At 45.3% G+C, this 12,961-nt stretch overlaps 1 long non-coding RNA gene across 1 annotated transcript in view; it reads left to right on the forward strand.

Moving 5' to 3' along the window:
• Positions 1 to 598: 598 nt before the first annotated feature.
• The window catches only part of LOC123374259, a 63,749-nt gene continuing 51,386 nt past the window's right edge, over positions 599 to 12,961 (forward strand). Inside the window, exon 1 of the long non-coding RNA XR_006581042.1 lies at positions 599 to 870. This is a non-coding gene — a long non-coding RNA (uncharacterized LOC123374259). The remainder of the gene's footprint in view (positions 871 to 12,961) is intronic.

A 12,961-nucleotide genomic window follows, 5' to 3' on the forward strand; every position in this document is an offset into this window, starting at 1 on the left:
CCCAACACTTCTGCCCCTATTAAAGAGTTTTGCAAATGTCCAACTTGTACTAATTTTTTTTACAGCTACATTCACTGTTGTTCCCTGCAAAAAATGGACCCGTGTTAGTTTATTAATAACCTAAACATTAGGTATTAAAGACCTATGAGTGACACAGGATGACAAAAAGCTGTATTTTTCCAATATACACAAGCACACATTTAATAACCTTCTATTGCATCTCAGCTAGGCCTTCTCTCTGATGGTTCCCATGGCAACTGAGATAAAAAAGCAGCCATTTTCCATATCTCTATGAAAGTCTATTATATTGCAGGATTAGTTCATCTTCTGCTAAGGTCAAACACAAAGTCATACAACCTGAAATATTTAGAATCCATGTACATTCATTTTTTTTGATATGCCCTTTCATTTTCCACGAAAGAGTGGGCTCCTCTGAGGTTTTATTCCCCAGAAAATGCAAAGCAAAGCAATAAAAAAATCATGATTAGCCATTGATGAAAAGTTCTTTTTTTCTTCCTTTTTTAAAACTATTGTTACAGAGATAGTGTATTACCCATTTATCTCTATCAACAGCAATGATTTCTAGTGATATTGAACATCTAATTGGGCTCTGTGAGATTTGCAGGCGGAGGCCGCCACCTTCCGGCCAGCATTGGAGAAGCATTCGCGTTTCCTAAGCAAATGCTTTTGGTTTGTTTATGGTGCAGTAGGACCTCAGAAGTTGAGCATGGGAAGAAGAGCCCATTTCATGGCCAACTAGGCTAGAAAGCTGCACTTAACATTGTTCTGCTACAGCATCATGTTCCAGGGAGATATGAAGTGTTCCTGCTGTGTCAGAAAGCCAAGAGACCAGCTCCGTGGATTGGAAAGGTAAGGCCCATTTCCTGTGGCTAGGATTATTTAGCCGTCTCACTTTCAATATGACCCATGCTCGGGTTCAGTCAGGCTAGCCCGTGGCTGTAATATTATTATTTATTGCACTAGCTAGTGGATTCAATCAGTGTAAAATAAAGATTCTTCTTTATCTTGCATAAAAAGTAGATGTGTCCGGTCCCTTCTTTTTCGGTTGATCCACTTCATGATAAGTGTGGATTCAAGGAAAGGCCGTGAGCAACAGACCTGTCTAGCACTTCACTCGCTCTGTTGGGGAAAAGCAAAAGCTGGGCTTAATTATTAACTAAAGTAGGAAGAGATTAGATCAATCCTGTTAGGGGATAAATCCTCACCATACTGCTGCCTTTAACAGTCATAGCAATAGACACACACAGTTTCGCAGGAGATGAGACCTGAAGCACTAAGAACGGCCATATTGGGTCAGACCAAGGATCCAGCTCACCCAGTATGGTGCCAGCTATGTCAGAGGAAGAGAACGGAACAGGGCACTTTGAGTCCTCTATCCCCTGTTGTCCATTCCCAGCATCTAGCAGTCACAGGTTTAGGGACACCAAGAGCATTGGGTTTCATCCCTGACCATCTTGGCTAATAGCCATCGATGGACCTATCTGCCATGAACTTATCTGATTCTTTTTTTAACCCAGTTATACTTTTGGCCTTTACAACATCCCCCGGCAACGAGTTCCACAGACTGATGGCATTGTGAGAAGAAGTACTTCCTTGTGTTTGTTTTAAACCTGCTGCCTGTCAATGTCCTTGGGTGACCCCTGGTTCATGTGCTATGTGAAAGGGTAACTAACACTTCCTGATTCACTTTATCCACACCATTATTGATTTTATAGACCTCTATCAAATCTCCCCTCAGTCGTCTCTTTTCCAAGCTGAACAGTCCCTATTGTTTTAATATCTCCTCCTACGGAAGCTCTTCTATACTCTTAATCATTTTTGTTGCCCTTATCTGTACTTTTCCCAATTCTAATGGATCTTTTTTGAAATGGGGCAACCAGAACTGCATGCAGAACTCAAGGTGTGGGTGTACAATGGATTTATGGCGTGGCATTATGATGTTTTCTGTTTTATCACCTATCCCTTTCCTAATAGTTCCAAACATTGTTAGCTTTTTCAACAGCCTTCTCTATAGTGTTCTATATAACCTTAAGAACTATGGCACCACTTCATAAGTCCATCTGTATTCAGCAAAACCCTTTAACACATGCTTAACTTTAAGCGTGTGCTGAAATCCCATTGAAGTCAACCAGATTTAAATATACAGCTAGAGTTAATCATGGGTTTAAGTCCTGGGGTGTATTGAAGCCTGATTATGTCAGTGAACTCTCTCTATAACTTCCTATTGACTAGGACATATTTGTAGAGGGTCTCTGGTCACCAAACAGAGCAGACCCACGCACAGTAATGGCACAGATTAAATAAATGTTTCTTTTGGATTTCACAAGGGTGATCTCTCTACAGCTTCTCATAATATGCTAAAGAGCAACTTCACATTTCCAGTGCTTATGGCTCACTACGCGTTTACCTTCGTGACAATTGGTATCCACGTTCTATTAATTTATTTACGCGGTGGTTTTGTCATGAAGGCTGCAGGTTTCTGCTAACACATTTAAAAAAAAAAAGCCTTGTGTTCTATAAACACCACCATTTTCCAAGCTGACAGATTTGAATCGCTGCAACTAATCCACCCGGCCCAGCCTGGCATAAAGAAGTAAAACAAAGTCACTTGTTATCAAGCAGATGTGGGGGAGGGGTTTGGTGACACCTGGAAATGCCATAAAATAAAACCTGGGCAGGCTTTAGACACTTTGGTGGCAAATGTGTTATCTCTACAACACAAAGAACTACAGCTCTTCCCTCCTCCAAGGTCACTGCCGGGAACCTGGCAGAGAGGGAAGGAGTGTGTGTGCACACTCACATGTGCCCTCATGATGTACAAAAAGCCTGTTTGTTGTCTGGAACCATGAAATTTTGTGCACATGGAGGGGCTGTTCTTGAGATTATTCAGGAATATTTAAATATGGGAATATCTGTGGAGGAAAGCAGGGGCATGAAGGCAGCAGTAGCAGCAGCAGCTGGAGAACAGTCAGAGAGGAGAAGTAAGAATTGTTTTTCTATTTCTCCCCCAATTTCCCAGCCCCCTTGTTATGGGTGTCTGTACTCTTCAGGAGATAGCGGTGATAGTAGTGACACTGGGCGGCAGGCAGCCCTGGATGGGCCATGCAGAGCAGCAGCAGCAACAGAAGGTGGGAAGGACTAGGAAGTGGACAGCAGCGTATTGGAGGCCAAGCATCAGGCTTTCAGCACAGACTCAGAACACCAGCCTAGTAACATTACAGTATCTCCACTGTGCTGTGCCACTGCTTTTGTGCTCTGAGTGTGTCACTTACCTCTTGAAATGAAATTCTTAGATCTCGCTGGCCTGAAATGGAATAATAGTTGTGGTCTGTGTGGGCCTCCACAGGGCCAGCGTCTGGTCTCATTTACATCTGCATTAGTTTCTAGTACTTGTGGTTGCGGAGAAAGGCTGGAGATTCTGATCTGCGTGCACCCTGAAGGCTCCAAAAGAGAGAGGCGAACTAAGTGAACACCATAGTTAGTATTTTTTTTTGAAGTCTCATGGGATTTTGGGGATCGGCTGTGATTTTCTTTTGAACCCTTGGGTTCAAAGCTGTAGGAAGAAGCCTTAAAAGTACAGGAACAACCAGATCTACGAACAAAAGGGGAAACTACAAACAACACTGCAACTGCAGAGTGTGATACTGTCCTTGCCCAGGTTTTAGTAGCTTGGGAATGAATTTCTTTCTTTGTGACTCTCAGTTACATTTCATGCTCATGTGGTGAAGCACCGCAAAGCTTGTGACTAGAGCTGTGTAAGTCCAGAAGAATAGTGGTAATAAAAATAACTATGGAATACTTTCAGGATCAGAGCTTCTCTCTTGTTAAAGTTCCCCCCCGTCGTTAGAGACTGGGTGTTACAGCATATGTTCCTATTTATTTATTTAATTACTAGCACTGATATGGTGCCCGTCACCATAGTATCTGAGTGCTCTAGGAAGGCATAGGCTGGCAGAAAAACATTTCCCATGTATAGGGATCTAATACCCCTAAGCCTCCCCGCTCCATGACATGATTGGAAAGGATAGAGATGATGAGGATGCTGACAATGGGTGAATCAAAATGGAAACTGAGCTGACACCTAGGGGAAAGCCTGGACCAATAGGTAAATCTTACAGTATTTTCTCATTGTAATTCACCTTGGGCTTTGGCAAACTCCTCAAGTCAATAGCTGCTGGAGGCAAGGTCTGCTAATGGGAATGCCCTGAACCCAGCACCCTTGACATTTGGCTTAAGCATTCTGCCTGAAAGCAGGCTGTGTGCCAGGATGGAGACCAAGAGATGGTCCCTGATGTAATTGGGCCCAGCCTAGCTCTTTGAATGTCCCTGCCTAGGGGGTTTCTAGCAGCCAGTGCAGGATATGGAGCATGAGGATGCTATGCTCTTGCTGCCCCTGCCTGGCTGCAGCCACATTCTGCGTTAGCTGATGTTTCTCCACTGTGGGGAACTGCAGATCCTGAGTGTCTGTCGCACAGACTCCTGCTAATGCCTTTGCAAGCTAGCGTGGAGAGTTTTGGTGATTTGTTTTTGGTGGTGGTATATCACGGCCTGCAGGGCTGGCTCCAGTTTTTACTCCCCCCCCCCAAGCAGCAGAAAAAAAAAAAGGAAGAAGAAAAAGGAAAACCTGATTGAGCTCCCGCCGAAGTGCCGCCGAATAGGAAGAGTCCCACTGCTGAAGACTAAACCGGACTGCTGGAGCAGCTGCTGAAGTGCCGCCAGAGACCCGGACGTGCCGCCCCAATAACGGACGGAGTGCCACCCCTTTCTATTGGCCGCCCCAGGCACCTGCTTCCTTCGCTGGTGTCTGGAGTCGGCCCTGATGGCCTGGCACCAGCTTGGTACCAGACACTTGGGACTCAAGCTTTTACACTAATTACAGAGGATGCTTATATATTGGTTGGGGAAAGCTCCGGGATGTTTAGGGGCTGCTAGTGCACTGCTCTCACCCGGGAGCAATCACCCAAAAGACAGCACAGAATAGGTGGAACCATGATGGGAGGCAAACCCACAGCCAAGGGCTGCTCGCACAGGTGCCTCTCCAACAGAGCTCAGCTGAGTCACCAAGCAGGCAAGCAGCAAGGACCCAGCTGCACTGACTTACCCTTCCCACAATGCCTGCAGTGACTCAGCCTTCAGGCATGTGGCAGCAGCCTATCGCTGAGCCAAGCCTGGGTCAGATGACCCCCAAGCCCAGGTATTTCCCCAACCCCGCTAGAGCTGCAGATCAGTTTTTGCAACAGTATTATCTGGCCAGGAACCTTCTTTGCAGTGTACCAGACTCTCCAGGCTCCCAGCCTGTTCTTGATCCTGCTCCGGACCCAGCCTTGTCTGTGCCCTGTTACTGACCCAATCCAGCCTTGCCTCCACTTCTTGACCCTCGGACTCTGACTACCCAACTTTGAACTTTGGCCTGTATCTGCCCCAGCTACCATGCTGATTTGGCTTGTCCCTGGACTCTGACTGCCTGGCTTTGACCTCTGGCTTGCACCTGGGCTCCGGCTGTGGTACTGATTTTGGCTAGTCTATGGACTCTGATCTCAGTTCTGACCCCAGCCTGTCCCCAGATTCTAGTGCCGCCCTTGGGCCAGTCCCAACCTTAAGTCAAGCTTAGACCTCTGCTCTGACCATTAGGCCTGACTGCCACGAGGCAGCACTTAACAAATGGTTCCATCCCCCTTCCTGCCGCTCAGCTGAGCTGGCTGGCCATGCAAGTGGGAGAACTATACATCTGAAAGAGTGCAGCAAATTGCTCAGTACCCAACGTGACCTAAGCCTTCCAAGAGGCATTCTGCCTGCTGCTGGGCATGGGAGGGTGTGGCGCCATGCTGTGCTGGATGCAGCGCTGTGGCTAAATGCGACAGGTTAGTCCTCAGTTGTTTCTCTCAGTGGCATCTGGCACTTTACTGATAGTTCCCAGGAAGAGGCCCAGCTGGAGGATGGTAGTATAGGAGGAAAGGCGTCAACCTCACTATTACAAAGCCTCAGAAAACAAAGTCTCTGTAAGATAAATGCCACGGAAGCTGAGTCTCTGAGTTCTACTTCTCCGAGTGCTAGTTATTCATATTTAGTATATGTGAGATACTTAACTTCTTTCTGTAATTCGCCTTTGTGTCTGAAAACTCACCTAGACTTGCAGACAATGTAAGTCATATTAGTCCTTCCATGATTTCATAGAGCCCTGATTCTCTCACACAATGATGTCGTGCAGCCCTGAGACTTTCAGTTTATTACCTATTGCATCATACCGTCATGATACTCTTAATTAATCACACCATGATACCACACAGTCATGCTACTCTGAATGATCTCAAATTGAATCCAGTTCTGCCCTGAGTTACCCAGGTAAATCTAAAGTAAGTCCATTGACTTTAGTAGCATCATTCCAGATTTATATCAGTGTAACTGAGAGCAGAATATGATCCACTGAATGTAAATGGAAGTTCCCTATTTTACAGTAATAACAATATATATTTAACAAGAGAATTCCATCATGGGGTTCTGGTGAGCTGAGCTTCAGCCTCAGATTGATGATGTTACAGTAGTCCTACAATGGAAAGGTCTCCTATTACATGATCTACTATTTATCTACTGTTCTAATAGGAAAATGGGGAAATATAGTAATAATTTCACCATTCAGAATGGGAATAATAGCATGTCTGACATTTAAAGATGAATGAATGCTCTAAATAAGCTCGATTTCTTTGGCTGTGATCAAATATTGCATGAATTTAGCACCTGAGATGTCTTTTTCTGCCAGGAAGTGGGAAAATTATCCTGTCTTGTGGAGCGGGGGTGGGGGGAACTTAATTTAAAAGGCCTGTTTTTGCTATTTCTATGAACCTGGTAGGCAAACATTGAGTTGGGAATGGTAGCATTTGTAGCCCGCATGAGGAAGCTAAGGGGTGCAGTAGGATAATGCACTAGCCTCTCCATATTGGAGAACTTGGTTTGTGTGTAGATGATATCACATGTGAAACCTGTTTTGAGAGGTATGAATCTTACTCCTAGTGCATGTGTCCACATCACAAACTAGTTTGGCAGAATTGAGTATGTGCTTCCCATCTGCTCAGAAGAGCTTGAGCACTGGTATAAAAGGAGGGTTTGCTGGAGGGACATCAGCAGAGCTGTGTCACAGGCTTAGGACTGGAACAGCAGGGGAGGGGAGGACCTGCTGATCAGGCTTGTGATGTATTGGTGGAACTATGTAGGGCAGCTGGAACTGTGCATGTCTGCCCTAAGCAGCTGGTACAGTGCCCACCTTCCCAATGCCTGACCAGAGAGCTATCAGTCCTCCACTCCCACCCTCATTCACTGAGTTGTAATATAAATGTAAAAAGACCAAGACTGACCAATACATTGCCGAAAACCTATAAATCAGCCTAGGTTGTGTCTGCTTATTACCCCTTATTACCCCACCTCCCAGCAGGAGCAGGCTGGGCTTTGTCCTGAGGAATGTTGGGTTAGCAGAGTGCTGACAGCAATCAGTCACCCATTACATAGCTGCCAGAATGGGGTTTGTTAGCAACCACCAGGAGCTAATGATTTAAATGACTGCCTCAAAGTGAACAAGCAGTAACTATTGACTTTGCACAAGGTGCTCTCATTGTTTGGGGGGGGGGGGTTCCAGTTACTGCACTGGGCAGCTGCACGCAGAGATGGCTTTGGTTTGGTTACCATAGGGCTGGTAGGGAGCAGGTTCACAAAATGCATTGATAAAGTGGGCACAGAACTGTGACATCAAATAACTTTCTGAGCTATTGAGTCAAGAGCTTTGCGTGCCAAAAAGGTCTAAATCTCCTTTGTTGCACACACTAGATGTGGCCATTGCAAAGCTTAAGGCTGCGTCTACACTAACCATTTTGCCTAACATTTCCCACTGGTTCAGCTCCATGGATGATTGCAATGGTGGGAGCCATAGTGTAGACACAGATCTCTTGGTAGCTGGCATTTTAACACCATGTCAGCTAACCCTGCTCGGAAAAGGTCTAGATGACATGGTGGTGGATGCCAGCACTATCCACATGGGCACTCCCACCATTGCTACAACCAGAGGTAGCAAGGATAGGCAATTGTGTGGGAAATATTTAGTGTGGATGCTGCCTGAGACTCCAAAGTTCGAGTTAAACAGCTGGACCCTTTTCACAGGTGGTCCTACGTTGAACCTGAAAATATTTGCATCTACTGGCTCATAGGTCCTCTAGTGGTGTTGAATCCTACCTTTGGATGAAACTGTAAATTGTCCAGAGTGGGTGGAAGGTGGCAGAGAGATTGCTATCCTCTATAAACATGTTACATTAAATTATTGTTGAAAGAAAGCACAGAACAGAACCAAAGAATTGTTGTGAAGTGAGCTTGTCTGAATTGAAAGAGCTGGTGATTAGGGTGTTCCCAGGCTCCTGTGAGACTATGGAATTGTTATAGCAACAGACTAAAAATCCCTTAAAATTAGAGGAAGTGTCCCTGGATGGAAGCATCAGATCCTTGGTTTGATGGGACATGCTTGCTGCCTCCTTTGAGACATTGCCTTCCTGGGCGCACTTGGCAAATTGCTTGTGCATGGCCAGAAGCATCAACCAGCATTGTTCTGCTGGCTGTCACCATCCCATATACTGGGAGGCACAGGGACTTTATCTCCTGGACCTGAATGATGCTCTGACCAGAAGGGAGAGGAAGGGTATCAGACAACATCACTGTCTCCACGGCTGAGTCCTCAGCAACTCTTGAGATATGAATGTAAGGTTGCTTCCATTAGCCCATCCCCAGTGAGTCAACTTCCTCCTCATCCTATTTCCACCTACCTCTTTTTTTTCTCTCTCTCTCTCTCTCTGTTTGCCCTCTGTTCGACATCAATCCTAGCAACTGATCGACATGCCACTCTGACCAAATGGCAAGCGAACCCCAATGCCTGAGCAGTTGACTGGTAAGGCCCTGTCTTAATGGGTAAAAAGAGTGTATTTTCAGTCATGTTAGCTCATTTTGAATGAAAAACACACTCCTTTGCCCTGTCTAGACCAGGAAAAAGGTGCTTTCTTCAGCTGAATTAGCTGAAACTCCCATGTTAGTTGAAAATCCCACATAACACCAATATGGATGCAGTTTAATGACTTGATTTAGTAGAGCGAGTTATAGCCCAGGCTTGCCCAAGACGGAGACTGAGGCCTAGTCTAGCCGAGGAGTTAACTAATATATTTTAAAAGTCTAGGCATGCTGCCATGAACATCTTCTAAATTGGTTGCTTTAAAGCTTATAGGGAGGCTTAGGCTTTAACTTGAGCAGTTTAGCCACGTTACTATATATGCTCATGCCCCTATATATATATATATATATATATATATATATATATATATATATAATATACATGCCTTGTCCATACTAGCAATCCAGAATTCTTACAGACATTACAAGGACAAGGAGAAAACTGGTCAAACTTCTTTTTAAAAGGCCATCTTTTTTAACAATCCCATTTATTCCCTCTTCCTCTATTCCTATAGACTGGGGTAATCAATTATTTTTTGTCAAGATCAAATTTCTTGGTCAAGGTATGGTCAAGGCCCAGATGCCACAGAAAATAATACAAAAATACTAACAATAATAAGTAAATAAAAAGATTTCAGGGTCCGCTCGAAAGCATCTGGCAGTCTGCATCTGGTCCGCGTTCTGCCTATTGACTACCCCGATATAGATGTTTAAAGGGGAAAATAGAGGAAGAGGGAATAAGTGGGATTGTTAAAAAGAAGATGGTATTTTAAAAAATGTTTGACCAGTTTTTTTTCCTTTTCCTTTTAATGTGTGTAACAGTGAAAAGAATGTTTGCTTGCTAGTGTACAAGTGAAACCAAGACCCTCGCAACAAAGCCCTAAGCCCAAATAAAGTTGAGTGTTGTGGCAGCGAGAAAAAAGTAACAAATAAGGGAACTATCTAACCTCCCAACCCCGGATCTAAACCTCACAACAACTTACACGTGCACACGCAGGGCCGGCTCCAGGCACCAGCATTCCAAGCTGGTGCTTGGGGCGGCAATCTGCAAGGGGCGGCGGTCCCTGTTGTTTTCCCCCAAGCAATGCGCCGAATTCCTGCCACAGGCGGGGGGGAAAGCAGTCCGTGCGCCCTTAGGGCGGCAGGCGCGTTTCCACGGTGGCAGCAATTCAGCAGCAGCTTCTATGTTTAGCTGTCGGGGGCGGCTTCAGCTAAACATAGAAGCTGCCGCCGAATTGCCACCACCACGGAAACGCGCCTGCTGCCCTAAGGGCGCACAGACTGCCCTCGCCGGTGGCAGCGGCAATTCAGTGCGCTGCTTGGGGCAGAGAAAACTGTAGAGCCGGCCCTGTGCACACGGCCTCATTCATCTCTCTCTTGCAGTGGTGCTAATCAGGAGTTAACTTTGGTGAAGTCAATGCTCCTGATTCACCATTACCCTGCACGTTGGTGAGTCATTTACTTTGGTGCAACGTGACCTTTCCGATTTGCACTGACTGGGACAGCACGACAGAGAATCAGGCCTCGTGTTAACAGCTTCTGCCAAGAAGAAACCCAGATTCAGGTTAGTTGAGGTATTGCCATTCAAGATTGAAGTGCTGTGGCAGACCAGGACTGGAATAGCAGGGGCTGCTGGATGGAGGTGTATGGACAAAGCTCTGTGTATGGGAGCCCAGGGCTGGAATATCCGAGTAGAGGAGCTGCCTGCAGGTTACAAATGTGGTGCGTTGGCAAAGCTGAATGTATGAGAGCCCAGACCTGAAATAGCAGAAGGTGCTGCAAATTAGGACTGAGATGCACTGGCAAAGCTATATGTGTACAAAGCTTGCATAGCACCTGCCTGCACTATACAGCAGTGTAAAGTTTGCACACAACAAACCTGAAATACAAAAGAAAGAAACGTATTGGGTCACAGTCCTGCTAAAAGCATAATCACCTTGATGCTTAGCCAACTTCTAACATCTTCAAAAGACCCTGTGTCGTATTGAATGTATTTTAATTCCATGGGAAAATCCTAGGGACCTCGCAGCCTGTGTCGTGGGGTGATGCACCTGTAAATGCTGCCACTGCCACTAGAAGGGGTGCATGGGAGGAGGGGCAGCACAGCAGCAAGCGGGTGGCATTAGCTGACTTGCCTTCCCTTTGTGACTCTTTGTGTTTGCCTCATGCTGAGCAAAGTGAATCATCTCTTCAGATATCCTAGCAAAGCAAAAAGTCATTTACAGAAAAAGAGAGAGAGAGACACACACACAAGCATTGCCACACTGGATCAGACATGATGTCAATCTAGCCCAGTAGCCTATCTCGGACAGATGCTTCAGAGGAAGGTGTAAGAATCCCTCAGTTGTCAGGTGTGAGATCGTCTGTCCCCCATGTTAGGTGTCATCTTGATCTCTAAGAGGGATATGATCCCTTATATTTTTTACAGTGTCTAGGTGACTCCACAAGGGGCAGGGGAATGAAGAACTGGTCTTATTCTGACATTAACTCCTTATTCTCCCCAATCCGAGAGAGAAGAGAATCAGGCCCTGTGCTGAATTATGCCAAGCCGTGTATTTGAAAGATAACGCCAACCAGCCAAATGTTAATGTCTCTTGGGATATTATTTGTGTTTCCATATTTCAGTATATTTGGTCCTACTGTATAGTTTAATAGACACTTTTCAGGGACCTTCTAGCTTCTGCATTTTTCATTCACGTTCAGACCTATTTTAAATATGTGTGGATGCCTTGTTATGAAAAGAGCACCCCATTCACAGAAGCGATACACTGTTTCCGCATAGCTGATAAAGGTGGCTTTTCGTTATAACCCCAAACTGCCATTTCCAATGTGACAGGCACATAACTGGGAAAGTCAGCTCGGCTCAATAAATTCTATGAAGTCTGGCTGGCACTGATGCTCCCTGATAAGGCAGACTCAAGACAAGACAGGCCTGTCAAGTGAGCTGGGCTAGCCAGCTCGTTGCTCATGTCGTCCGGACGAAATCAGGTAAAATGGCCTGGTGCGTGGCAGAGGATGGGCAGGAATATGAGCTTCGGTAAAGTTCGTCCTTGACCTTTTACTCCTGACTCTCCGTGACCTGTCAGTTCTCCAGATTCCTAAATAAATACCCAGTTTTTCTTTAATTTAGCAATTTGGTGCAAATGTACAATTTCCAGCCATGCACATGACACACTCTCACAGAGACGAACATCCACCCAGAGATTCATGCTCATACACACACCTCGCACAGGCAAACACACTCGCACAGAGACCCACACAGTCCCAGATGAAAAGACCCTTATACACACCAGAGGTAAGTATTCCTGCAGCGAGAGGGAGAGAGAAAAATGTGTTCACAAACAGAGAGAGATCACCCCTTACACACCCTGAGGCAAACACCCTCCCAAACATGCTTTTACTTACTTATAGTATTCACAACACACAGAGCCACATTAATACAAATACAGCTACACACACACATCACAGCACAGATGCACATAGACACACACTCTATCTGTCCTCATACAACTTATACGCAGTCAGACAAAGACATGCGCACTCGTACACACAGGTACATATACCCCGCTGGCTAGGACAAGGTGTGTACAGGCTAGAAAATGCTGCTGTTTTAGCTTAATAGTCAAAGTTGATAAATCATTTTTTCACCAAATAAAAGTCCAAATCCTTTGTAAGAGCTTGTCATACCAGCCTGGACAGGGCCCATTATTAATGTTTTCCAGCCACTCCTCGTCCTGGAGTCAAACCTCCTCTTTAAAATCCTGTCATGTTAAATATTGACAAGTGTTGATTTTGGCCAGTGAGAAGCTGAGTGCTGGTTGTAGGTAGGAACTCTGTATGTTTAGTCTGGCTTGCACTTTATTTTTTCCTTTCATCAAATTAGTTCAGCTGTATTAAAAAAAGAAAAGAAAAACTATTTGACAATCTGAGACTCTGGGTTAAAATTGCAGCGTTGCTTTAAAAC

The sequence above is a fragment of the Mauremys mutica genome, chromosome 7 (genome assembly GCF_020497125.1).
Source record: "Mauremys mutica isolate MM-2020 ecotype Southern chromosome 7, ASM2049712v1, whole genome shotgun sequence".
NCBI classification, from domain to species: Eukaryota; Metazoa; Chordata; order Testudines; family Geoemydidae; genus Mauremys; species Mauremys mutica.